The sequence below is a fragment of the Serinus canaria genome, chromosome 1A, assembly GCF_022539315.1.
Source record: "Serinus canaria isolate serCan28SL12 chromosome 1A, serCan2020, whole genome shotgun sequence".
Taxonomy (NCBI): domain Eukaryota; kingdom Metazoa; phylum Chordata; class Aves; order Passeriformes; family Fringillidae; genus Serinus; species Serinus canaria.
Genome location: NC_066314.1, coordinates 37,616,561 through 37,643,222, shown reverse-complemented (window position 1 = coordinate 37,643,222; position 26,662 = coordinate 37,616,561). Strand labels below are relative to the sequence as shown.

Sequence of the window (26,662 nt, the reverse complement as noted above, 5' to 3'; positions counted from 1 at the left end):
CATTAATCGCTTCATGTCTTTTTTATATTGTGGCACCCAAAACTGCTCCCAGCACTTGAGATGAGGCTGTCCCAGTGCAAAGCACAGTGGGACAATCCCCTCCCTTGCCCAGCTGGTGATGCTGTGCCTACTGCACCTCAGGGCAGGGTTGGCCCTCCTGGCTGCCAGGGAACTGCTGACTTCACTGCAACTTGCCCCTGACCAAGATCCCCCAGGTCCCTTTCCATGGCACTGCTCTCCAACATCTCATTCCCCTTTGTCTGCCCTTACATCAAGGGTTGCCCCATCCCAGGTACAGAATCCAGCACTTGCTCTTGTTAAACTTCATATGATTGGTGATTGGTTAAGGTCTCTCTGTAGGGCCTCTCTGCTCTCCAGGGAGTTGACAGCTCCTCCCAATTTGATGTTGTCAGCAAACTTATTTAGTGTTCCTTTGTGTCCAAGTCATTAACTCTAACTGCCCTGTCAATTCAAAACCATTCTGAGTTTTCCCAGCTTCTTGGCTTTGTCCTATAGTAATCTAGTGGGGCTTTTATCCAGCCAGTTAAAAGCCACAATTCTTTTCCAAGATATGGTGTGCACTTGTAGGTGCACACTTTGCCCATAAAACTACTATTTCCCCACGTAATTTTAGTTTATTTTTTTGCCTGTCAAAAAGGAAAGAAAAGGCATGTTCCCCCCACCACATAAACATATGCAGGAGATGAGTGTCTGGTTTCTGACCATTACTGATGCTGAGATTGACTGGGATAAACAGCAAGGGCTCCCAGTACCACCTCTGGCTCAGTGAGCCAACTGTTTGATTGTTCTCATGTTGTTTAACAGCTTATGTATAACTGCTGCTGGTTTAGACTGTAACACAGTAAGTGCAGCACGGTGGGAAGAAAGATACTTGTTTCTGCACCAGCAGTTTTATTCTCTTTCTTTCAGGAAGAGTAAGATCAGAACTTGACTGTATTACTTTGTGAAATTTTGTTTTCCCCAAAGAAGTCTTCATTGTATCTGATTCAATCTGAATCATCCAAGCCCATAAATCTCCTTGCAGCCTACGTTGCCAGTATAAAATAGTTGAATTTACTTTCAGCTGAGGAGGTTATAAAGAGCTTAATTTCAACACATTGATTAAAGTAATTTTTGCATTTATTGTTCTCCCTATTTTTAACGGATGCACACACCATAGATCTATGTAAGATTCTGTTTTCACTGTTGATTAATGATTTACCTTTAAGATGACAATGATTAAAGGAGGCAAGATGTATCCATCTACAGCCTAGGGACTTTAATTGATCAGTGAAAAGCTGGGTCTCAAAAGAGAAATTAAGTGAAGAGTTAGTTCAGCAAAAAAGGAGGTAAAAAATTTTTAAATTTTTTTTTACTTTTATTTTTAGAAAAAGGTTTACAGTCTATCAACTTTTGTTTGCCTATAATTTAAGTGTTCATTGCAACAATACCTTAGTCCTTATTTCTTGCACAGTCCTAGGATTCCAGGGCTTCTTGTTTTTCACAAATGGGCTAGAAACGAAACACTTCTAGGGCAGGAAAATGGGAAGAACTCATGAGAGTTTTGCTATCAACTAGCATGGTATCTTGAATTTAAATGGGTCAGACCATTGAGACTGGTTGGTCTGGGGCCTTCTGATTCTGGATCTGTACTATTTACAGCCTTTCTCTGTGCTCTGTGGATATTCCCTTAGCTGGCCTGAGCACTATTCTGCCTTTTTAGAATGTTCAAAGCAACTACACTGGAAGTAATAGTTCCTGTGAGAGGAGAACTGCTTTCATCCCTGTCACTATCAAGCAATAAATACCTCCAAAGCAAAAAAATACCAAAATCTACACACCATAAATACTTCTAAATGAAAAGTAGTAGTAAAGAGAAATTGCATCTAAAACACGTAAAGGAATGTTTCTGACAGCATAATGGTATTTTTAAGTAGGAAGCCTCCTTGTAACACTTAATTTCCAAATTTTTTGTATTTCACTAAACACTTCCTAATATTTAAAAAGTCTCAGAAGGCATTTCCTACTGGCTCTGCTTATTACAGACCCTTTAACCCAATTCGTAGTATATTATATAGACATCAGCACACTAGTGGACCTACCAAATAAAGCCTCTGACTGGTGACAAATTAAGAAGCATTTCATGTTGAGATTTGTGCATCAGATCCTCAGGTTTTGCTGCAATCTGAAGTTACCGGTATAGATTTTTTTAAAAAATTCTCCTAGGTTCATTCATATTCTATTTTTGCTTTAATTTGCTTTTCCACTTTATATTTACTTTACAGACAATTTTATTCTATTTCACATTCCTGAGAACCTCACTGTAGCTCCCAGGTCTATGTGGATCATCTCTTTAGTAGCAATACTCTTCAGGGCACAAGACAGTCAAGTGTGCATGCAAGTCCTTGAAGCTATTGTTCAAATGGAAATTCAACTTTCAAATCCCAAAACACTTGCTTTCATTTAAATTAGTCTGAGTTACAACATTGGTGACTTACTCCCAGACACATTCAAAAGACAGTATTTCATATTCTCAAAAGAAACTGCCTGTAACTGAGATATGCAAGATAGTGAACAGAGATGGAAATTAATTTTATCACTGTGATGAACACACTACTACTTCAATCAAAACTTATTTTCAAGTTTTGGTGGAACAGGAACAGATTCAGGGGAATCATAAGATTAAATATTTTTGATAGAATCACAGAATAAGCTGAATTGGAAGGGACCCATCAGGATTATTAAGTCTAACTCCTGCCTTTTAAAAATGAAGAGGCTCTTTACCAATGTAAGTACCCTGCAGGAAATAAAGACTTCTATATTAAATATATTTATATCTGGATGTTATTACGCTGTTAATACAATTATGACATGAATTTAATTTTTGGCTCCCAAAATCAGAAAAGAGTCTACAATACAAGCCTGATACTATAATCACACCTCCTAATTTCACTGTGCTGTCTCCATCACTGATATTGAATTTTATGAAATGACTACAGAAGCAATGGGACTGCCTGGTGGAGACTGAGGTGTACAAGCATTAACTCAAATGGAACTCATCAGCTAAAAAGGCACAGCAGACATTCTATCTGCAACCTGAAAAATCACAGTGCTTTTCTATATGCAGCTACATTGCATAAGATACTCACAGGCAAAAATATAAGGACACACACTGCTGAATGTACTAATCAAAGACAAACCATACTCAGAAGTGATCTGTTTAGTGGTGCACAATGGCAGATGCCACAGCATATTTTTTTGTGATGCAAGGCTGCTCAAGATCATCTATGGATAATGAACCATGACAGCTTGGGATTTGATAAAACATAAATTAATGGGGAAAGAAGGCAAAGAATACAACTACTGTCTCAACAAGAAATGCAAATCAACGGGATTTTTTTTAATCTTTAATGTCAGAATGAAATATCATGTATTACCACAAAATTACGTGTTCATTAATCGAACAAAATGTGCATCGGAAAAAGTGATTAATTTATTTACTATCCCCATTTTAATTCTTGGAAAGTGACATTTAATAGGTTATAGAAGGTAACAGAATCTTGTTTGTTTAAAATACCTTATATGATTGGCATCAATGCAGGGTTCACAGGGGAATCTTGAATGAAGGGTCTTCTTCTTCACCGTTCAGATAATTATTCCTTTTCTCCCTTTAAAAGAAAAGACATTTAATGTAAACACTTACCAGTACCTAGAATGCTATATTTTCCATCTTTGCCCATGAATAACTGCTGCCTAAAAACTCTTTTAAGTGTACTTGGTTTGTTCACTGCTTTCAGCTGATTGCCCATAGCTGATTATCATGAGATTTAATCAGACTATTAAGAGACACAGAAGAAAAATATGTGAACAAAATTTCTTCATCACGGACTGATTTGGACTGTTTGCTTAGTGTGCTCCAGTATTATGCATTTCTGTAGATTTCCTCAGTGAGCTAAGTAAAGTGCATATCATGTCTTTCTACTGCTGTAACCCACAAGATTCCTTAACTTAGGATCCTCAGTGAATTCACATGACCCTGGAAAGACATGGATTTACACTTGAACATTTTTTAATTTCTATACACAAAAAGACAATTTCAGAAAAGTTTGGATTAAGGAGCAAAAGTGACATCATCAATTCAATCTTAGACTCAAAACAATTTCCCAGAACTATTCTGACTATACTATATATATTTTCTTTTCCTTCTCTGCTCTTCTATTTGCCTTCTATAAAGTCTCATATTCTGCTAAATTAAAGGTGTTCACATGAATTTTCCCCCACAGCTATAACTAGAAGCTCTAGTTAAGACTGAATGCTCACTGTAATGGAAGTTGTTTGAACAAGACTGTTAGACATCTTTAAGATTTTTATAAATCAAATACCTCAGACACTAAAGAACAGGAGTAAAGCTATATCAATATATTTGTTCTACAGATAAAAGCTAAGGTACACAAATATTAAACAATATGCTCAAAGTCACACGAGTCTGGTTCAAGGATCCTTCTCAGTATAAAATGCCTTGAATCCTTACCCAGTACCTGAATCACACCCCATAAAGCCTGTCCCCAGTCCCCATATCTTATATGCAGAACTTCTGAATATTTTCCTTAGGAGGAAGCACTATCAGTATTTAATTTTGTTGGACTTGACAATATTTAAAACTATAAAATTACAAATAAAGATATTTTTTACACAACAAAAGCACTGAATTAAATACAAAAATAGTTAAAGTAATTTTAAATACTTAAGAAGCTTTCATTTTTCGTTAGTTAAGCACCAAGAAATCAATATTGTAAAAATGATGGAATTTTCTGTAAATGTATATACGTATTACTTGCCTTCTAATTTTTAGGGAATAAAAATTTTTAGGGAATAAAGTCCATATCAGCAAACGCATTGCATTGAATTTAGAGTCACCAGAGTCTGGGGGTACAAGAATTTACAGCTCCACATAATGTGTCTTTTCTATCAGAAAAGGAAAGAAAGACTAAAGCCTTTGAATTATGCCAGGACCTAGGGTTTTAATGAAATAACTATCAGGAAAAGCTGGTTAAAAATGTTCTGACTTTCACAGTCAACAATTATTTTGTAGCTTGTGGCTCTCTGGATAGAATATCTTTATTTATCAAAACAACAAAGTGAAATTAAACTCATTAGATGCAAACCACAACATTAATAAAAAAACATCACTGTCAAGCACTCAAAGTTTAATTCATTCTATTTCTGAGGCTTTATGAAAGTCTTTGAGTCACAATTTTTTGTGGGGAGTGATGCTTATTCAGTGCTTAGGTTGTTTTTTCAAGGAATTTAAGGGGTTTACCACCTCCTGTACATGAATTCTCTAGAATTCATGTACTTTATGGAGCAGATCCTTAAAATAAAATAATTATTTTCATTATGAAATTTCTTTAAGATAAAAATATCCACTGATTTTATACACCAAATAATAGATCCTTATTTCCTCTCCACGTCCTTTTTTCTCCCTCAAGCATGTAGCACAATTGTATGTTCCTATATATCCCAGGCAACTCCCACTGAATTCCATTTTCCTGCCTTTCTGGATCATTTGTCAAGCATTCCCAGTTCTCTCGAGCTCGGATTACTGGCTGATACTACTGGCAGTTATGTTGGCAGCTCTACATCTGCTGTCCAGATATCCAATTCCTTATTAAATCTGTCTTCTCTAGAGCTCCCCGCCAATTCTGACTCTTTTTGTTTAGTCAGTCCCAGTTTCCCATTCCATGTCCAATTTTTATGCCCTTTCTCATTATCCAGGTTGACCACTAATCCACTGCCTTTGCCCATCAAGCCTCAGCCATTCCCCCCTCAGCTCAAGGCTGACCAGTTTTCTGGTACTCTTCTGCCCACTGGGGTCCTGGCAGAGCTCTGTCTGGGATAACACGTGGGGGAGTACCAAATGCCGATACAGGAAACTCCTTTTAGATCTTTTTCATCTTGCAACAAAAAGTCCATTGGGTGATAGGCATGCTAGAGTTTATCACAGTCAGCCCCCGGAGTTCTGAGAAGCCAGAGCACACTTAGTAATGACTGCAAATGGATATTTTTCATCTTTGTTTTATTAACAGATCCCTCTTTCCTCTGTGAATTCTTTTCCTTTTCAAAAGGCTTATGATTTTGCTAATTCTAGTGAATATTCACAGGCATGACCACAAACGCATTCTGTCAGAATTGGCAATCTCACTGCTAGGCAGAAGACCTAAATCTGCCAAAAAAGGAAACTTTTGAATATGACATGGAGTTTTATGTTGAGATCTTAACTGTGTTGAAAAATCCTAGTTAGATGCAAATATTTCTAAGGAGACACAAGTTAACATTTGGGAGTCAGGAAAAGACAGATAAATCTATCGAGTAAGTTTTAGTGCATTTTAATATAGGTAACAATGAAGCATGAACAATGTTTCAACAAGAATTTTTAGGTTTTCTTAGAGATTTAAAACTTCTTTTTACAAGTCTCTTAGGGAGCAGAATAGATGAATTCTCTCACTTATTGGACGAACAGTGCATAATACTTTGCATAATGAAATTAAGCAGCCTGAAGTACATGTGAACATGACTAATGAGACCAAATGCAGCAGGAAAACCAAGCAGATGGCTTGAGCGAGCTGGAACAGAGTAGCAGGGACAGATCTGAATATTTTGGGGTTTTGCAGGATACATACAGAAACACAAATATAATTTTTGCATTTCTGTATAACACTGCATCTGTCAGCACTCTGGTGGTCTACAGATCACAAGAGAGAGCTTGCCAGAATACAAATACTGTCTGTGGAAAACCTTTATGTGTTATCTGTGGAGAATAACACAAACAAAATGGAGGCTGGGGGTCGGAGTTGTTTGTTTTGCTGTGCCTTGCTTTTTTAGTTGCATAAAAAGATACTCAAGCTTGTGGTATTCTTAATGATTTAGTTCGTCATCAACAGCCTGGTTCTCAGACACCTCCTTAGTAGTATGAACATCTGGAGGGAAACGCAGTAAGAGAGAGAGAAAGGAGGCAGCTGGTATTAAAAAAAAAAAAAAAATGGTAGGAAAAGGCTTTCTTATCAAGAAAGGTCAATGAGCAACTTATAAAGGATGCTACCAGAAATACTGGAAGATGAAGATATATTGAGCTTGCTCTCATTGCTTTCTGGGAAAAAACCAAATCTGTCCACAGAAAAGATTAACTGTTCATTTCTGTAACATGAGTACAATGAGGGTTAGCAGACAGCCTCACCTTGAGTGGTATTCAGGTGAAGGTATAGCTCTGCTCTGCCTGAAACACATTCTGACACTGGCTATTTACATCTGCAAACTTATGGGCTTGCCTGCAGTTATGTTATAAAGAACAAGCAGATTCAGAGAGAAAAAGTATAAAATTGAGCAAATTTAAAAAGTCATCCTGCTGCCATTTCCACCACAAAGGACTGGGATAAAATGCCTGCAGATGTCTTTTTTCTGACTGAGATTTTTTTTCACTAGAAAACTTTATGTGATGTTTTGAAAGGAAGCACAGATACTACCTCAGATTGCAATATAAAGGTGTCTTGTCAACAAAGTAATTATAACCAATGTTCAGAAGAAAACTATTTAATTGATTTTTCTGCTCCTGTCAATAAGTATAGTAGTCTGCTTCACTGATTATGACAATGCTACAGCTGTAGCCCACATAACACAAATTTGACTATTACATGATCCTAACAGTCAGCGCTCTTAACACAATTTAGTAGTGCAAAATACTTCTATTACCAACACAAAATGTTGAGGTACAAAATACACATTCTTTAATCCCTTCAGTTAGTTTTAAAAAAGTATCTTTCCATTATGTGCACTGGTCTCTCTTTTTTGGAAGTTCAGAATATTTAGAAACATAGAAAGAGACCGCATAATTCCATGGAGCATCATTATTCAGGCAAGAAAATAAAAAAGGACCAAAACTCACAAAACCACAAACTTCTTTTAGTTCTGGAAGACAGTAGTAGTATTTCCTTTTTCTTTTTTCAGGGACCTCTGATGGTATTTTTTTCTCCTGAGAGAGAGAGGACTCAAACTCTACCTTTGTATCATTTTAGGTATGGCATAATGTATATAGGATAACCAGCAACTTTAAAGGAAGCTGGTAAGAGCCAAGTGCAAAACAAACAGAAGAAAGCAGTTCTCCGCCCAACAGGTGAAAAATCTATGAAACTGCCTGAAACATATTAGGGGGTACAAGAAAATTTTAAAATTTAAAAAAAATTTAAAATTTTAGTTTTATGGAGAAACTTAACATAAATTTAGAAAAGAGATTCATTGAGAGCTGGTGATATCACACCGGGTTTAGGAAATCCCTTGAGCTGAAAGTTAGAGGCTGGAAATTTTCTAGAGATGTGTTATGCACTCTCACTCTATTCTTCTTTTCTCTGGAAATCTGCTATGGCTTATTGGTGATAAGATGCTTAACACTCTAGACCAAGGCTAAGAGAATCCCTGGTCTGAATTTTTGGAACCATTCTTTTATTTCAATGAGATAATCTGATTTTTTTTATACTTTTGCCTAATCAAAGGTAAAAAAATGGACACCATCATATTCCAGGAATTAGTCAAAACCACTGCATGACACATCTGCATCACCCACTAGTCCTTAGTGCTGTAAGTAAGCTCACTTGTACTGAAATTTGTATGGCTTAAACTGAGTATGTCCATGATTATTAATTCATTAGTAGTGGTTCCTGTTATTCAGAATAGTGAAGGAGAAAAATTATCATTATTATTATTATTATTAGTAGTAGTAGTAGTAGTAATATTACTGCTACTACTACTAAAATGTTAGATCAATTTTCTTTCCTTACATGGCATGGGTAAGTGTAAGGCAGACAAGCGTAAACACAGAATCCAACATGATGGTCTAAAACCTAGGAGGAATTTTTATTAAAATTCCAAATTTTTATTAATTTTATCTGGTAAAGCAAGAGCAGAAGACAAAGTGAGTGCAGTACAGAGTCATGTGAACACACAGACTTAGAACTGTCTGATCTGGTAACTGCAACTTGCAACTGTTTTCTTTCCCCGTGTGTTGTTTCAGGTATCCATATGGTAAACACAGCTAGACATTTATAAAAAAATTACCTTGGTGACATGCAGCCAACATCTTTGTGTTGGCAACTTTAAAAAAAAATGTGCCTGTCTCAGATGTCAATATTCAAGCTTATATGTGTTTTTTGGTCTCTCTTCTCTCAGTGGTATATTTTTTCACCTTCCTTTTGAGGATATTTTTTTCCAGAATAATTTGGACTGAAATTTTTGTTTATCTATTAAAATTAAACAAAATTAGTGAAGGAAATTCTGGTCCATTTTTCTACTTTCCAATCAAAACCAGCACACAATACAAATAGGCAAATACAGACTTTGGTCTGCACTTAAATGACAAGAAGACAAAAAGATTATTTCTACCAGCACCCTACTTTATTGGTTCCCATTTGAAATTCTGGGTAAATAACACACTCCTGCTTCCACTTCACTTATGCATGATGCTACTTAGTAACATTCTTTCTGCTTTTGCTTCATTGCTCATTAACATTATTTTTTTTACTATAGCAAAAGCAGCCAGTGACAGACATCTTGCTTTGCTGTAAACATTTTTCTTCCACATGAATGCTAAATGCTGAAGTATGCAATTAAAGGTAAGAATCAATAGTGCACTACAGAGTAAAAAAATTACATTTCCTTATACTGTGCCAGCTCCTACCCTCAAACTCTTATTCTGACCTCTCGTACCGCACTAAATTCATGATCTCTAATTCCACACCAATCAATTCATTTACTTGCTACTAAAGAACGACTTCCAGCTTAAACTATCAGCATAACCTTTAATTTATGAAAGATATCAAACAAAATATCTCATACAGAACTCTCCACAGAAAGAACAATTGGGTTTTTTCATGCCACAAACGAAAATAACTGAAGATATACAATTAACAAGTTGACAACAAAGGGCAAGTTTTTGATGTTCTGTCTTCCAGATCTCTGGACTTGCTCAACTAGCAATTATTAAAGTCAACTAATGTGACCAGCTGACAACTTCTAATGCCATATTAAGAGTTTAATGTTCTTTGCCAGCATCAAGCTGATGTACAGTATGCCCCTCTGTATCTAGAAAATTCAGCATGTCCTTTTAAGATGACAAAATAAACTTCACAAAGCTCTGGTAAACAGAAGCTTACACTTTATCAAAATCCTGTAAACTACCTCAGGTTCAACTCTCTTCAAAAAAAGTTCATTAGCCAATAAGATCGGAAAGAAGCATTTTCCTCTCCAAACAGCTCTGATGAGTTGAGTTGACATTTTTCTCACATACACAAAGAAAAAGAAAATCAAAATCCACTTGCCAAGCATTGTTTCCCAACCACAACATTTAAAGGAAGATTGCCATTTCCTCTGGCAAAGACTTATGAACATAAAAAAAAAGCTGTACTCATAAAATCAGGGGAAAAAAAACCCCAATCAAATTAGAAATCTCTAACAGCATGAACTTATCACATACACCCAGGCAGAGCTCTCTCTCAACTAGGGATCAGATAAAGATTTTAATTAGCTCCCTTGAAAATTGTTGTTTGCATTTAGAACAAATGACAAGTTCATCATCACCTCTTTATCATCCACTTTCCAGGAAGCTTCTTTGTCAGAATCTACGCCCTAACCATGAACAGGTGCACACATAAAGCAGTCAAATTATGGTAAATTACAACAAAGTATTGTTTAAGAGTGGGAACCCTTTGTATTTTAAGGTTGGAGTTCCTACTGCCCAACTGGGCAACACAGCTTAGATGGCAAGATTTTAGAGTTGCACTTATTTGGAAACAGGAAAACATGGGAACATTGCATCCAACTCACAACAGTAAAAGCAGGTTTGTATCAAGAATGATAAAAATTACAACACACATGAGATTTTATAATTAGTTCAGACAAACAAATGCATAGCACAGTAAATTCTGCCTTGGTAGAGGAAAGAGTGCCAGGCCCACATATTTTTCAATCTGCATCTTTTATTGTTACCTTTCACATATATTATATGCATGTAGATTTATGAACAAAAATGTGTTAATAACCAATCCATCAGTCCAGAATAACCAGGCTGTAGTAAAGATAGCATTTTTAATAATTTTCATTTGTGTTTGAGGTACTACTTTGTTAATTATAAGGAAGTGCCTGTCACTTAACAGCAGAGGAAACTAGTTTGTAGTGCCTTTATAAAGGTGGAGGTGAATCACAGTTTTAAAGTCTTTTAGTTTGCATCTTAACAAGACATTCTGAAAAACATGGAAAGGTCTACCTAGTTTTCTACAGATTTCCCAAAGTTTGTCAATATTAGATCATCAGGCTTAAAAGGTATGAAGTAATTTATCACAAAAACAACTGCTTACTGAGAATCTCCAACAGAATATTAAGTGATACAGATAACTTTACCTAACAGAAAAGTAACAACACAATGCCATAAAAATGTCCAAAACCTCCAAATGGCCATTGAAATAATCAGTTTCTGTGAAATATTTCTATTAATATTACTTTTTTCTTTTGTTTTTAATTTTTCAATCAACTATTATTTTAAAACTATGGATTAACTGACATTACTGCTTCATTTCTAGCTGGCATCTTTCTGACTATCTCTGAACAATAGGATTCAGAAGGACACTGAAGTTTCAGATACTGTGGTGGGTTGTCCCTGGCCAAAAACTAAGTTCCCACCAGCCACCCATTCACACTACCTCCAAGCATGGAGGGGAGAATTTGAATCACAGAAGCAAGGAAAAACACATGGCTTGAATCAAAGCCAATTTAAAAAGTAAAGGGAAAAAATAGGGCAAAAATACACAAGTGAAGCAAAGGCCCTCCTGCCAGCATCCCAGCACTCAAACAGCCTCCAAGCAACAAGTACTTTGGATAGGCCAGCCTGCAGCTTTTATCACTGAGTGTGACATTCTAAGGCACAGAACACCCCTCTGGTCAATGTGGGTCACTTGTCCTGCCTGCGTTCCCTCCCAAGCTCTTGCACACCCACCCCCAGCCTACTTGCTACAGACAAAATTAGAAAAGGCCTTTTTGTTGTACAGGTGCTGCTCTGCAATAGCTAAAACCCTGGAAAACCCTGGTGTGTTACCACCCCTGTTTTAGTCACTAACCCAAATCAGCAGCGTGTGAGCTGTGGTGAAGGAAGTTAGCTCCATCTGACCCAGACTCCATACAGATACTCAGTCACAGTTCATGGCTCAAGTTAGCCAGCATGACATTGAACTGCACACAGTGACCTTCCCTCATTTTCTTTCCCTTACCATTTCCACCCTGGTTTCCAGACACTGATGACCAAAAAACCAGGACACCCAAAAGCACAACTCATGCAGTCTAAATGTGACTACTGAGGACACAGTCCTCAAACCAGATGTCACTCTGATGCCACGAGCCTCATTTCCATCTCCTTGCTGTTCCACTTTCCAAAGTGCAGCACAAGAAAAATTACTCAACTGTCTTTGGTCCAGATAGTATATAATATACTTTATAAATACCTCATGTCCATAATTGCATTATCCTCTTTTCCCTCTTTTTTTTTTCCTTCCTAATTTCTCTAATTCCTTTCCCTTAATTTACTGCCTGTCAAAGCCTGTCCAGTTCTTGACACTCCTGATGTATTTGACACTTCTTAGTGTTCTCATACTTCATCCAGTTCTTTGATTTCCCTAAAAAATTCAACTAGCATTCAGTCCACTAAGGAACATCTCCATCATATTGTCTGTTCATGATTCCAAGTTGGTGCTTTGTGCTTGAATGGGGATCATGCAGGTAAGAACTTAGTAGTGACCCTTACTGATAGAAATGCAACTTCTAAAGTTTGTGATAGTACATATGTAAAAAGAAGTAGAAATATGATTAAATAAGATTAAGTAAGTAATTGTGTTTCTCACACTATTTCATAGTTTACTTCAGGAATATTTAAACATAAAAAACCAATACTGAGGCAAAACTTAATTTCCATGTTGTACTGCATTGCATTCAAGAAAGCAGCAGTTTTCTTGACTCACTGTCATGTTGTCAGTCCATATTGAACTGAAACAAAGTGAAGAAGTAATTCATAGCACAATATTATTCTCGGCAGTTCCACATGCTGTCCAGGCTATTTAAGTAGTCTATAAATAATTGCCCAGAAAGGCAAAACTGACAGTGTGCATAGACTGGTTGATGAATCATAAGGTATTTTAAGTAATATTTTGCTTGATTAACTGTTTTGTTTTTAAACCACCCACGCCATATTGTTTGATGTATCAGGACAGATCAAACTGTTCTCAGTCTTCTACTGAAAACTAGACAAGCTTACAAATGATAAGTTCTATTGTATTATGGAATTGATGCCAAACAGAGGAGCTGTCTATTGTGTGATTTCAATTTTCTATTTCTGAGTCAAGTATTTAGCACCAGATATTGTTATATATGAAACTAACCCAGATATGTCAGCTTTGTGTCATATGGAAGTAATTTTAGTTTTTGTCTCCTGATTTCCAAAATACATTTATTTGTCCTCCTGAATAATTCCTCATTTGAATTTTTTTTTTGTCAGCTGGCAACCAAACTGATTACATCTAGAGTATCTTCAGACAGAGGCATAAATGAACAGAGCCCACTGATTCAAGGCAAAGCATACCTGACTTCTGCCATTGTAAATGCTGCCAAGTGCATACACTTCTTTGTTTAGCCCAGCAGATGAGGTATTTGCATGTCTAAAGATGCACAAAAGCACCTAATGCAGATTATAAAAGCATCTAAATAAGTAAGCACCTTACTCCCAGCAACCTTCATGGGAGTCAAGCATCTATTATAATCAGTCATTTCAGCAAAACCTACCATGTTTAACTGGTCACCCCCAATACTTCCAGTACTTCTTAACAATATCCTTAATAATGTCAATCAGAAATCTCATTTTCCAAAAGGTAAACATCAAAATTTAGCACTCAAAGCAATAAAGAAACATTTAAATGAGGGTATGAAAAATGTATTAGCTCTATCTTTTAGAAAATAACCCCAAATATCTCAGGTAACAAAATCAGCTTCATCTCCAGGTTTTGCAATTGCAGAGTTATTCCTCCTGGCATGCATACAGTTTTAGATTATTACCTTTGTACAACAGAATGCAATATAATGTTTATGGTAGAGCAAAGCTTTCCCTCACCTTCATGTGATTTCACTTTTTTATGTGCTCCTAAGGAAGTATTACAAATTAATTGCATGGATCACCTTTTGTAGACACAGTATTGTGTTAGTGCTGCCTTAAAAAACACCACTGAATTTGCTAACAATTGGTCTCCCATGTGCATTTGAAGAATTAAGGACCTAAACAAATTTTTTAACTGTTCCTCTAGGTTTTGGTGGGTTGATTTTTGGGTGAACAAGAGTGAGGAGGGTAATGCTTACTTCATTTTACATGTGTTTATTGGATCTCAGTTCCTTCCTTTCCACATTTTTCCCAGATAATAAATACTCACTCTTTTTTCAGCTCAGTCCTGAGATTTAATTAAGATGGAGTCCTAGCATGCTGGTTATTGTGCAAATATGCAGTCAAAAAGAAAGAAAAACATTATAGCAATAAACTAAAGAGTTTAAACAAATACTGACATTGGTATTGGAGAATCAGGACACAGTGCCAAGTTACTTTAAGTAAATTGCCACTTTAAAGTCCTTTTTCAGTTGGAAAATCTACTGTAATGCCTATCAAGCAGAAATATAGTAAAAATGATGGAACTAAGAATGTAAGTTAAAAACTCCCACCCTAATAAGGGTATGAAGACAAAAACAAACAGATGAGAAAACAAATGTGCTTGTTCCTAACATTAGAAGAAGCTTAAGGCTGTGGAACACAGAAGTAAGCCACCAGTCTTTCAATAATCACACAAAGCTTTTTCTTTATTAACTCCTCAAGATGGTATTTCAAGAAATAATACTAATCGACACATTAAAGAGCTGCTTCTATAAGAGTAGCAGAAAAGAATAAAATTTCATATTTTGCTGTATACTATTTAGAATTTCTTTTGGTATTCTATTCTTTTATGTGCTACAGGAGTATTCAAAGCTATATTCAGTAGAAATGAGACATCCAAACAACTCACCTCAGAGACTATTTAGGGCAAGCATGCCAGCACATCAAACAGTACCAGCTACAACAGAGAGATGCAAGGACAAGCTCTGCTACTATTTCAGGCTGTCTCTGGTGGAGAATTTAGGTGCCAGTTATGAAGATCATATAAATGTTTTATGTTTTGCACAATCACTATTGATTAATTATGACCTATATTAGCATTGGAAAAGCCTCAGCAGTAAGACCCTGTAAGACTGCAGACAGTCATTTCAGGTGAATTACTGGTGTGATCCTACAGAATGTCAGTAAATAATGAGATCATCTCACCACAATAATTATCGAGGCAGTAGAAAAACAAACTAACAAAATGCAGAGCAGTGACATGTTATCTAATCACAACGCTGTGTTTGTGTAGACCTTACTTTGAAATGGATCCATTTGAAAACACAAACCCCTTCTGATATGGCTATTCTAATATGCATCAATAAACTCCTGAAAATAAGGATTTATAAATGTAAGATACATCTGCAGTTTTGGATATACCAATAACCATCATCACTATTTTGGCATGGGTTTGTCTATTCTTTGAATACCATGCTCAGAAAAAAAATAGTATAACAAGAATGTAACATCTCAGGGCAGGATGTTCCACCTTCATTTAAATAGCAGGGGATGAGGATGTCCAGTGAGCTGGGCTGGAGAGGAGGGTAGTGTGCTGCCACAAAAGCTCTTTGCAGCAGTTAATACTGGAAGCTTTCACAAATCCATGACTGGAACTAGAGTAAGCTTTACTCTGACTAACAAATTGCTGACAGCAATTAAAAATGACCCAATTATTTCTGGAAAAAAATAGCTCTTTAAAACTTTAAGGTGAAATAGACAGATGGGAAGAGTAAAAAAGCAAAATGATCATGTATGAAAATTCAATAGCATTTTAGTTGAAAACAGAAAAATTGAATAACATTCTTTATTGTCTTTCAATATAACAGAATAATACAAGCTACTGTTTTCAACTGTTTTTTAACAGGTTTTTCCATAAATAGCACTTATGGAAATGTTTTAATTACTTGTTAAAGCTAAATGAAGAGAATTTACTTTGTTGCATACTGTTTCTTTACAACCATTCTTAAAATTACTCATTAAACTGGCATGCCATTGACATAAAAGTGCACTTTTATTCTGTTCCTTTAAATCACTGAAACATCTGTATAATTCCTTAGCACCAACTTAACTACTGATGCAGCTGAAAATGCAGTCAGTAGGCATCTTCATCCCTTCAACATAATCTAGTATCTCAGTGATTTGTGAGGCTTACGTAAGACTCCCATACAGACCAATACAGCTATAAACCTTTCTATTACCACAACACAGCTTCTTAGATGCTGTTATTGTTCCTCTGGGTACTTATTTGCTAGTTAAATTTTTTCCCTCCATATAACTTAACTAACCCTTAAAAGGAATCCTTTATAAATACTTAAAATTATGAGAACAACAAATCACTTACAGAGAATATATTCTGAAAGCAAGTTTTTCTATTAACAGATTCTGTGGCACAGTGTTCATTAGTTATTTTTTGTTACAAATGAAACTTCTGAGGAAAAAACAAAACCCCAAAGTTTACATTTCCTAAATTCTCTCAGACTGCAGAGGCCACCAAAATTCAAAAAAACCCAAACAGTGGTTCCTGACTCTATTTAGAGCCTCCAAACATAGTATCTGCAAGGAACAGTAAATATTAAAACAGTCAGTAGTACACTACTAGCCTGGCCAAACCTTATTCAGCACAAAGGCTGCAGAAATGAGCTGTGTAATTCTGGCTATGATCAAAACTGACTTTATATTTTCAAATCTGTTTCCTGGGACTTGCTCCCCCTTTCACTGTTACATTCATCTGCTGCCTCTTGTCTTAAACTGAACTCCTATGCCACTGCATCTTTGGTCATTATATACACCAAACATCACAAATGATGGATCTACATTTCCTGACTAGGTGTTAGAGCTAGCAAGAGCTGCTGGGAGCTCCATGATATTCTCCAACAAGCACAAGAGTTAAGCTTCTGTTTTGAAGGTTTCATCCAACACAGCTCTGACACTTTTTCTGGGAGGAATGAGCTGGTACTTCAATGAGGATGAAGATGCACCATGACAGACTCCTTACAGTATGCAGTCCTGAACAACCTAAGGACTCTTCTAAGTTTCACAACAAGGCAACCCAACCAGAAAAGCTGGGCCAGAAAAGTTTTGTGAAAGCATGGCCACCTCTGTTCTAAAACACATCCTACTCTCCTGTAGAAGATGTGATTCAACAGAAATTTGGCAAATGTGGGCACACACACACCTGCACAGCTTTCAGCTACACAAATGATCCATGACCCTTCACGATCGCTTTCCTGGCCTTGCAAATGTAATTATGCAACACTGTTCACCAAAATAAAAGAAAACAACAACAACAATAACAATAATAATAGTAAAAATTTTAAAAGGGGAAAAAAGCAGGAAACCTCTAAAGCAACCCTATGATCCTTTAAGGCAAGAAGTTCTGGATTTTCCTCTGTATTATTAAATCAATATAGAAGACTTTTACACTATGATTACAGCACCTACTATCAAAATCCATAAAAAAGGAGCTGGAAATTTTTTTAGTACTGAATTATGAAAATCAGAATTTGGTGTTCATTTGAACACCAAGCTGAATCAGCTTAGTGGCCCAGTATCTGCAAGCAATGCAACACATTATGGAGTACCTTAATTATTCATAGGTTTGAAAGACACTATGTTCCTTCCAAAAGGCAAAAAACATCCCCCTATCAATTATATCCTACAGAGAAAGGAGGTCAACAAATTTAGCAGAAGTTACTCTAATATTTGTGTTGGGTAAATCAATAAAAAGTAAATAATAATTGTTTAATTTGATCTGTCAGTTTTTTACCTTTCATCTTTTTCACTTAACCCAAACATGTCCAGAACCATTCACTGTCACTGTGTGCTCTGAGGAGAATAAATTATTAGAGTACATTAGTATACACTGTCTTACTTTATATTAGACTTCTATTTCACTGTATCATTGAAGCTGTGGTTGCCTCCAGTGAACGTCTTTCTCCACAAGGCTCAAAATCTTTTTCCTCTTCCTTTTCTCCCCTCATCTTTCTCACTGCTTTGGTGGGTAATTGCAGTCACCCTTTTTCTCATAGCAGCAAACTGAGTTCTACCCTAGTAAAAAAGCTAAACCCCATGACCCTCTTGGCTCTTGCTTCCCTTGTACAGACAGTGCCTGATTAGTGATGGCCTTCCTTATGGCTTTTTTCTTTTCCTCTCTTCTCCTTTTGCATTCATTTCTGCTCTCTGTGTCCAACTTCAAAGTTTTCACTCTAGAGTGCTTCATTTCATCCTTATTAATCTCACCCATTCAACTTGCCTCCCAACTACCACTTGACTGATATTCTCCATTTCCTCCTTTCAGTCTTCCAAAACCACACTTAATCTGAACACCAAGTCGACTTAACACAAAAAAGAGAAGTTCATGTGTTCTTCTAACACATTGTAATATGAAATGTGAAAACTATATTTTTATTTGCATAGGATAGGCTCGACTAAAACCTGAGCAAATAAATTATGCTGCTCCTTCGAATACCTGGCTAAGCCAATGTATTGTAGGCAAAAAGTTACTATAAAGTTTTGTGTATGGAATTAAGGATTAAGATCTAGAGAGCTCTGCTGTTTAGTTCAAAGATGTTTTATTACTCAAAAATATTTGCTCTTCAAAAAAAACTATATGTACGTACATGGGCTGGGATTAGCAATAAATATATCTGTACATGAGAACAAATAGTGAAGCATTTTTCACCTATATTAAAAAAATACCAAGAAGAAAAATGAGAAAGGTATTAAAATGTAGTGAAGATGGTACAGATTTTAAGATTAGGGTGAAAATATTGAATGCAGGGATGAAGATGTATAACAGGAGTAAAAAAATATAAATGATCAGTTAATTATAAAACTAGAAGAAAAGCTCAAGAAGATTAAGCTGAGGGCGACAGAACAATTCCTAGCCCAAAGTCAGAAAGAACAGGAAGAGGATATTTCAGGTAGCAGGATCATTATCTTGTCCTATAGGTACAGAAGAGAGTAGAATAGTGTAGGGCCGGAAAGTAGGAGAGACGAGAAAGCAATTAGAGCATCAGATGGTTGGAAAGCTTTTCAAAAATGTCTGTTTTTTCAAAGGAAGTTTTCAGAGTAGATGTATTTAATTTAAAGACATGCAGGTCAAGGGAGGATGAGTAGGCAGATCACACTGTATCAATTCAGCAGCTATCTTCAAGGTTCTGGGGATTATTAGACACTGGAAATGTGAGAGACCTCATATATCAGAAGTTCAGATAAGCATTTTTCATATCATGCAACATGGGAAATCATTACTCATTTGACATAAAATTAGGATTAATATCAGAAATATTAGGTCAGTAAGTAACTAAAGGGCAAATGAAAGTGGTTACTGTTAGAAAGTTTCAGGCTAGAGGGAAGCTATTAAGAGAGTTCCTCAATGACCAGTCTTGGGAGAAATCTTATTATTTTTGTAACTACTTTAACCAAAGTGTCAGTACTATATTGAATGAATTACCTATCCTGGTAATTCTTTTTTGGGGAGATAACCAATACCAAGGAGCAATGGGATATTTGTATGCAAAGAACTGGGTGACCTTGAGAACACAACACCAGTGAAATAAAAATCTAGCATATAAATGGCAAGGCCATCCCCTAAGGACTAATAAAATCATTTCTTCCATAAGCCAGAATTTCATCAGTTGAAAATGACAGAGGTGGAAAAGGATAAGTCATAGGATTTAAGTATGAGCTGTTAGTGTTATATGGACAATGCAACTCTAAGCTGCATCAAACAAGATTTTTCAGGAGAGAAGGAAATACCAATATGGGCAAAATCTAATCATTGCTATCTCTAAATTGCCACAGAACCCTGTTCACTCATGTTACAGAATGATAAGCTTAAATTGGAAGATGTGCAGAAAAGAGGTGCCAACATGATCAGAGAAATGGAAAATCTATCTGACAAAAAGAGACTGAAAATGCTTAAGCATATCTGGTCTGGTGAAATGAAAGTCAAGAGAAAATATGCCAGGGAACTGAATAGTGAAAGGAAGGAAAAATTATTCCGTCTAGGAGGCACAGCTGGCATAAGAACAAATAAATAAATATAAGGTGGCCATGAATAAAGTCAGGCTGCAAATAAAAAAAATAAATTTAAAAAAAAACCCCTAAACATTAAACCAGTGGGAACCAGTAACAGAAAAAATGGATGCATCTCCCATCCCTTTCCCAGAACTGCACGTTCTTGCACTGTGCCTTACAAGCATACATGGGTCAATATGAAGGGCTTGAAACAGTAAGGAGCTGGAGTTGGCAGCCAAGGAGATCCCTATCTATCTTATGTTTTCAAAATTCCTTAAACAGCAGCTACCATTTCTCAGGAGAAGCTATGTATGATAAACGGAGGATAACAGAATATGAGTCTTCAGTTTACAGAATCATACACCATTTTTCCACAGACTAAATGTGCTAATTAAAGCAATCTACCTAACTTTTTTGTGGAATTCACTATTTCATGCCCCTGAGATACTTGTGACCTTTCCACTTCAACTACATTTTATTACTGAACTGTTAAGTGACATTTTCATATACTTGAATATCAACTCTACCTTATATAAGTCAAAATACATAGGAAAAAGACTGTCCAGCACCAGCCATGAGGAATTCCATTTCTGAGATCACAAATCTATACCTTACCCTCATCTCAATGTATCTACATTTCTAATAGATTAAAGAATAATTTTGCAGGCATGGTAATTTTGTTCTGCTGTTTTTTATGTAACTATTCAGATGTAGTATAAGAGATGCTGTTAGTTGATGAACTCTGAATGGAGGGGACAGAAGAACTTTGTAACACCACTGCATCACTGTACCACTCTTTCATTAACAGCCACTTTCCAAAACAGGCTCACATGTGCAATTTTTTCCTGAGGAGGTAAGAACTGACAGAAGTCAACTATTTATTTTTCATAAAGAAAGAGGCTTTTCTAACCAGATACATGAATTTAGACAGCTCAGTTCTCACAGTTCTCAGACCCTTGTGAAGGGATATTTAAAGGACAGTAACCTTTTCATTTTTTTTAACAGAAATGACTGAGAAGCCAAGAAGAGTAAGAGTCAATGAGACCTTGGCAGTTCTTTCACAACAAGTTCAGGACTTTTTATTGAACCAAAAGAAGAGTCAAGAACTGACCAGGAAAGCCATTGTAGGAGAAACTAGAGAAGAAGCTTTCAAAGCTAAATTAGTAATCCAGCTGCTGACTTAATGGCATCCTGGCTAACTGTCCCCAGCTCAGCCTCTGGGCCATGACCACAGTACATTTTCCCATTTTATATACATTTGGTATTGCAATACTGATGGACCATTGACCAGCTCACACCGCTCACAGCTCCAGGGACCTGACTGAAAAAGCTGTAAGTTTCCCCAAAAACTAGTCAGCAAATTCATTTTCTATCAGTTGCCTACTGCAAAAGTTGTTTATTTTATTTGTAAGTTATTTGAAGCTTGTTTAAAAAAAAGTAATAAAAACTCACCTATACAAAAAGTAAATAGATGATGAAAAAATGTTACCATCAGCGATAGTTAGAGCCTCGTTCAACCCTAGCAAAATGTAAACAAGGAAAGGTAACATTAACAGCAACATCAGAGATCCACTATTGCTACACAAACAAAAAGCAAAGAGTAAACAACTATGTACAAACAACTTAATTCAGAAAACAATTATCTGTGACAGTGTACACAAGTATACTGTCTCCAGCACTGCCCTACACAAGCAGGTATTCACAATTGTGCCACCTCTTTCTGTATGCCACTTATTCCAGTTATTTCCCAATACTTCCTAACAGCAGTGTCACACAGCAGTTACACATGTTAGGGGATGAAAGAATAGAGCTCAGTGTCTTCAACTCAGCCTCAGCTTCACCTAAATAAAATACTGCTCTCCCTCCTTTACCACAGAACTTACAGGAACTATTTGGACTTGGCTTACAGAAACATCCATCCTAGAGAGAGCCTTGCCTAGATAGGTGCACTGAGCTTCATGAAAGATGTTCTGCTCTAGCAGGGCTCCAGGGTAGGTATCAGCAGCCACACTGAGGTCACTGCAGTGCCTGGGAAGGAAGAGCTATAAATGCCTCTGTTTGCACTCGGCTGCCTTCACTTCTCCTACCCAAGGTACGATTTGTCCCGCACCCACGGATTTCAGTGGTGTCATGGGACGTGCTGCTGTGCTTCTGCAGACCCTACGCACTAAGCCTACCATCATTCCTAATTTCTTTGCCACCCTTGGGCTTTTTCTGCATCAGCCTAGAGAGAATTTGATAAATTATAGCTTTCATGAGCTTATTTGAGAGCTGAAAAGTACAGCCCGTATATTTAAAACATCAACCCCTCCAGAATCCACATCCTGTTTATTTATTTTTTTAGTATTTGCTCTGAATGTTACCTTCCAGGTAATTCACATCTCATCACCAGCAATCTTGCTTGCAAGGGCAATATATGACTCTGATCCTATACCCCTAGAAATGTAGAATGATTTAAAAAACCACTTTGATAATTTGAACCACAAATTTACATTTAAATGATATATTACTTTTTTAAAAAACCCTATCTTGTTATTGTAAACCTATTAAAACATTCAGTTTTTATGTAGCAACTTTTATGTAGCGCTTAGATCAATACTCAGCTGTTCCATTTATTAAAATCTGCCATTTTATCTGCAGAATTTGTACTTGTTGGTATTGCAACATAAGGATCTCTTAAGTTTAAAAAAATAGCTGTTGGATAAATATAATCTTAGGCACAATATACTGCTCATTGTTTTCCATATAAATCTTTAGATTAGAATTGCTGAGCAAAATGACTGGAGAACTGCAGTTACTTCTGCTGTCACTTAAGTGTTCTATCTTATTTCTGGCACGTTCTAATTAGCTAATTGGTTTCGACCTTGTTGGGCTCTGCAAATGCAGTCCATGCAGCAAATTATACAAAGAGAGCAGCTGGTCCCATAATGTTATTGTATATTGCTTCATCTCCTGAATGGGATTTATCTCCCTGATCCAGTCTGTCACATGATCTGAGGAAAAAAATAATTTGGGGGCTTTTTTTTGTTTTACTAAGAAAAATGTGTAAAGCACAAACACAGAACAATTTCCACTGAGTGTGGAAACACTGTGAATGTATTTAGTGCTCACATTTTTCTTAGGACACTAGGAAACTAATTTGTCTCTTTCCTGAGCCTTTTAAATAGATGATGTTGTTATCTTAGGTGACATGTCAGCAGAAAGCTAACATGCAGTAGAGGCAGTACACAATACTAATGAAACACTTCACAGGCAAATCTGGTACACACTGTCACTAATTCAAAGTTTATGGTAGGTTTTCTTATCAGTGAAGCCACCTTTTCCATTTTCTCTTTCTTTACTGGCTTTATCCATATTAAGCTCAAAGGAACAAGAAAGCTCTCACACATGGCTTGCTGAATATTGGCATGATTAATACCTGCTCCCTGACAGCTGTTTGAATTGAGGTGTTCTCTCATTGTAAACAGTCTGGACTGTGTTCCTACTGAGCTCTGGCTTTTGAGGAAGGTCTCTCATATGCACAAGAGGGTGGCAGGAGAGAGGGGGTGCAAACCCATTCTCCACGCTTGCTCTGCTTTCTTCAATACCTGGAATGCCACAAAATAAGCCTGAGCAGTCAGGATCACTTTACCAGGGCTTTTAAAATAATGTTAATTCTGAACTAGCATCAGGTGCCAACAATTTATTTTGTATTTAAAAAGTGCTGTTAACTCAGCATCAGGAGGCAGTTGTAGCTGAAACACAAATGGGCCCCCACTGACTATGTATGCTAGGGCCAATAATTCAAAGCAAAAAACCTCTTCAACTAATTACAGGCCTGTACATTTCCATTATATTTCCAAACAAATCTAAATTTTCTTCTTAATGCAGTCATCACAGCATCTCCATGGTAAAGGTAAGTATTGTTGCCATTTCCAGGAGGAATGGACAGGGAAAGATGATGGCATGAGGTGACCCAATAATGTATGACAGCAATCCCTACTTCTTATAAGCAAGGGTGCTTTTCTTCACACCTCTCAGGATGTACCTTCTGTTCTTTCCCTTGCCTACAGGCAGATCTGCTACCCAGGTGGATTAATACAGAGGAGACCTATGCCAAAAGCAGCTCTTTCATTGACCACATCCTCTCCTCTTCCCTGTAAATTCACATGGGTTGCCATTCATCACCAAATGGAGGCATCTGCCACCATGGTTTCCTTGAAATTTAGCTGGAACTGATGAGTACTTAGAGCAATGCTTGGGGAAAAATCCATACCATCACCGTTAGCTCTCTAGCAATTAATTTGATGTGCATCATTTACACTGAACTTGCAACAAACCTCCAAGTTGAGCTACTGCTGCTCACCTCAGAGTATCTTCACATGACAGAAGGAATTAGACATTTTAAAGGGACATTTCTGTCCATTAAACCAATTCACAGCCCCAAAACAGTGTCTCAGACACACAGTTACACATCTTGATTTTTCTCTTTCCCCTGCTGCCCCGCCCTGATGAATTCCAGCACCTGACTTTCCATGATACAAAACAAGACTCATTTTCCACAGCGCTGAAAAGCCAGATCACTCTAGGGAAACAATGTTTCCTCCTGCTGCATCTCCTTTTCCTCTCACCATGTCACGTGCACACTCCAGAAGCACAAGACACCTTCCTGTTTTGTGCTGAGTATCATTTTTTGCTCAATTTCTAATCAGCCATTTGTTAAGGGAGCTGCAAAAGCACACAAAGGCAGCAGCTGTTCCCTCGCCGCTGCGAGTGTGCAGCTCCGCGAGCAACTGCTGCCGGAGGCGCTGCCCAGAGGTGGCTGGTGATGCTCACTGAGGCCTCCCCAACGCCCCAAAGAGAATCCTTCTCCTCTGCAATGACTCTCACCCCATGGCATGAACAATTAGATTGCTATCAGCACTTTTTTTTAATATGGGCATTAACCTCAGGAAAACACAAAGCGTTTACTGAATGCGTGACTTTGTGGAGAGTATAATCTAAAGACACGGAGGGTGCTTTAAAAAAAGGTAGTACCTCTGTTTTTTAGAATACTCTGTTTTGCAGAAGAGGCTATTTTACTATTTGGTAGTTTTCATACTATTATAAGCACAAATCAAATACAGTTAACAAAATTACATGTAATGCTTAGTTCAGATACATCCACCAAGGAAGCAAAACCTGAGAGCATTCTACACATCAAGTCAAGGATACAGAAACATAATAAGGAATGGACAAAACCCCCAGGATGACACAAAACTATAATGAAACATCTAGACTGATAATCCATGTCATTACATTTTGCAACACTTCAACAGTTTTTAAAAAAACAATACCTTTTAAATCAGATTTTCCCAGTATCTGACATTCAGTTTAAAACAGGGAGGGAGAAAATCAAGTTCAGATGCAAGTCCTCAAACATACATGGATACAAATAAGGAGGGTGTTGGTGTGATACCCCATTGAGGAAGCACCAGCTGAACATGCTAAACTAAAAGATCCTTGAAGGCCTCAACAGAACTTACCATACTTTAAGCATTACTAGGGGTTTTCAAATAAAACAATTTGTTCCATTCCAAGGAAGAAACCTGCATTTTTGTGCTTTACTCCTGTGAAGACCCCTAGTGTTAGCAGAGCCCTCCAACAGACCAAAATATATGATGATACAGATTAGAGGTAACCTGGTCCAAACCTCTACTACTCAGGAAATGAAACACTGATACAGCAATTCAGATCCCAAGGAAGAAGTATGATCCTCCATTTAAAAAAAACTAATGTGGCAGATGAGCTCAGTGAACAGCATTTTTTACTGGAGAGATACTATTTAAATGCATACCCTCTTGTTTTCTGGCTTAGTGCTTCAACTGGGTTTAAAATTAATACTACTGGATTTGTTAATTAAACCCTTTTTTTTCTTAGAGTATGTTTTAGAGTGAAGTATCTCTAGATAAAAGATAGATAACCATGTTATCACTGTGAAAACTGCCCAAGAAATTACCTAATAATGGGCTTTAGTGTGTATTACTGTGCAAAATACTGAGTAAAACAGACAGATTTTAATGAGAATTTAAGTATTTCCACTGTATTTTCTATAGGCTTTAAAGTATTCATCAAGCAACATTATTTGAACACTGTGTTGCCTTTTACTAATTCAGCTTATTTGATAGCAGCAGATCAAAATTATACATATTAAATATACATATGTAGAAAGCGAGATATTGAATTGTGAAATGCCTGAAATGCTAAATTAAATCCCAATAAAAATTTGCTGTAGGACATGAATCCACACACATTTTGAATTTAATGAAGTAAACTTACATAAAAATGCATGCAGTTGCTTCATAATCTATGTAACCTTCCAAAAACTGTACTTACCTACCTAATTGATGCCATTGATAACTGCAG

The 26,662-nt window shown here is 36.7% G+C and overlaps 1 protein-coding gene across 1 annotated transcript in view; it reads right to left on the bottom strand.

Moving 5' to 3' along the window:
• Positions 1–3,646, bottom strand: part of SYT1 (synaptotagmin 1) — a 253,467-nt gene extending 249,821 nt beyond the window's left edge. Inside the window, exon 1 of the mRNA XM_009086709.4 lies at positions 3,578–3,646. The gene's annotated coding sequence lies outside the window, so the exon portion shown is untranslated. The remainder of the gene's footprint in view (positions 1–3,577) is intronic.
• Between the last annotated feature and the right edge of the window lie 23,016 nt (positions 3,647–26,662).